Source organism: Penaeus monodon, chromosome 28 (genome assembly GCF_015228065.2).
Source record: "Penaeus monodon isolate SGIC_2016 chromosome 28, NSTDA_Pmon_1, whole genome shotgun sequence".
NCBI lineage: Eukaryota > Metazoa > Arthropoda > Malacostraca > Decapoda > Penaeidae > Penaeus > Penaeus monodon.
Genome location: NC_051413.1, coordinates 33,218,584 through 33,220,024, shown reverse-complemented (window position 1 = coordinate 33,220,024; position 1,441 = coordinate 33,218,584). Strand labels below are relative to the sequence as shown.

General features: G+C 1.7%; 1 protein-coding gene across 1 annotated transcript in view; it reads right to left on the bottom strand.

Annotated features, from left to right (window-relative positions):
- Positions 1-1,441, bottom strand: part of LOC119591514 (kelch-like ECH-associated protein 1B) — a gene marked incomplete at its 3' end in the record, with an annotated part of 45,445 nt that overhangs the window by 18,524 nt on the left and 25,480 nt on the right.

The window sequence follows — 1,441 nt, the reverse complement described above, 5'->3', positions numbered from 1 at the left end:
TATAATTATATTAATATTATTAAAATTTATTAAAAAAATATAAAAAAAATTTTATATATTTATATATTTAAAAAAAATTTTTTATTTTTTTAAAATATATATTTAAATTTAATATAAATTTTAATATTTTATTTTTAAAATTAAAATATTATAATATAAAAAATATTATTTATATATATTTTTAAAAATTATAAAAATATAAAAATTAAAATTTAAATATATTAAATTTTTAAAAATTATTTAAAAAAAAAAAAAAAAATATATTTATAAAATATTTAAAAAAAAAAATTTTTTAAATATATTAATTTTATATATAAAATTATTTTAAAAAATTTTTTTAATATATAATATTTTTTATTAAAATAATTTATTTTTATTTTAAAAATATATATAATATATTTTATATATATATAAGAATTTTATTTTTATTTTAAAATTTTTTAAAATTAATATAAAAAAATAATAAAATATAAAAAATATAATATATTATAATATATATATATAAAATTATATAAAAAATCAATAAAAAATATATATATAATAAATTTTAAATATTTAAAAATAATATAATTAATTTTTTATTAAAAAATTTTAAAATATAAAATATAAAAAAAATTAAAAATTTTTAAAAATTAAAATATATTTTAATTTTAAAAATTTTTTTATAAAAAATTTTTTTTTAAAAAAATATTTTAATATTTTTAAAAATAATTTGGGAAATTAAATATAAATATAACTATAAAATTTTAAATTTAAAAAAAAAAAAATTTTTTAATAAATTATATAAATAAAAATATATATAAAATTTTAAAATTTTATATAATTTTAAAATAAATAAATAAAAAATATAAAAAAAATTAAAAATATAAACATTTAATAAATAAAAAATATTTTAAAATTATATATTTAAAAAAATTATATTATATATATAATATTATTAACCTTATTTTTAAAAAATATTTTAAATTTAAATTTTTTATAAATTTTAAATTATTTAAAAAATAATATAATAATAAATATTTAAAATTTTTAAAATAAAATTTAAATTCAATATAATTCCTATAATAAAATTTTAAATTTTAAATTTTTTTAAAACAAATTTAAATTGGTAAATTAAATTTTAAATTAAATAAATATATAATATAAAATTTATTTTAAAAAATTAATTTTTTTTATATTATTAATATAAAATAAAATTTAATAATACTCAAATAAAAAATAAATTATAAAAAAATAAAAGAAAAAATATATTAAAAATTTTTATAAAAAAAAAATAAATTTATAATTAATTTTTTTTAAAATAAATTTAAAAAAAAAATTAAAAAATGGGTTTAAAAATTTTTAAAAAAATTAATTTTTTAAAAATAATTTTTAAAATTTTTATATTAAATAAAATTTTTTTTTTAAATTTTAAAATTTTATAAAGGTATAATTTAAATAG